The sequence below is a fragment of the Erythrolamprus reginae genome, chromosome 2 (genome assembly GCF_031021105.1).
Source record: "Erythrolamprus reginae isolate rEryReg1 chromosome 2, rEryReg1.hap1, whole genome shotgun sequence".
NCBI classification, from domain to species: Eukaryota; Metazoa; Chordata; class Lepidosauria; order Squamata; family Dipsadidae; genus Erythrolamprus; species Erythrolamprus reginae.
Genome location: NC_091951.1, coordinates 155,964,660 through 155,965,518, shown reverse-complemented (window position 1 = coordinate 155,965,518; position 859 = coordinate 155,964,660).

The following is an 859-nucleotide window of genomic DNA, read 5'->3' as shown; positions in this document are numbered from 1 at the left end:
GAGAGAGGGGGTCAGGCTGGCCCTCCTGCCTCCCCCCAGCCAAAAATGCAAAAGCGCCCCGCGGCAGAAGCCAAAAGAGGCTTGAGCCTCTCGGTCCTTCCCGCCCCTCTGTCCCATCCATCGTCCTGTGGCCGGCAGAACCTGCCTCCCGAGGCCTCTTGCCCGGCGGGAGGCGAAGCGCTGGAGGGAGGGGGTGGCGGCATGAGGGCCGGCAGCTGCTGACTCCACGGACTGGTGCAACATGCCCCGCGGCCCGGTACTGGTCCGCGGCCCGGTGGTTGGGGACCCCTGCTCTAAAGCATGAGGTGCCTGCAAACTGTGTTAAAATGACATCTATTAATGTTATTTTACAAGTGGCTTATTTTGCAGAAGGGTGCCCATTCACTTTAAAAAAATTAGAAACCAAAAATTCAATTGTAGATTGGCCTTGGCTTATCACAATAGAACCCAGCATGTTGCTAACTCAAGGCAGTTGCTAAGTGAGTTTTACCCCGTTTTACAATCTTTTTTTTGCCACACTTGTTCAGTGAATCATAGTTAAGTAACTCCCGTGGTCATTAAGTGGCTTCCCCCATTGTCTTTGCTTGTTGGAAGCTGTCTGGGAAGGTTACAAATGGGGATCACGTGATCCAAGGACAGTCCAAATAAATGCCAGTTGCCGTCCTGGAATTTTGATCACATGACCGGAGGGATGCTGCAGTAGTCATAAGTGTGAAAAAGGGTCACAAGTCATTTATTTTCAGTGCTTGTTGTAACTTTGAACAGTTACTAAAGGAATGGTTGCAAGCTAAGAACTACCTGTATTGTAGGCATTTAAATTAAATTATTTAAATTATCTGGATGAATAATTTTAGTATCA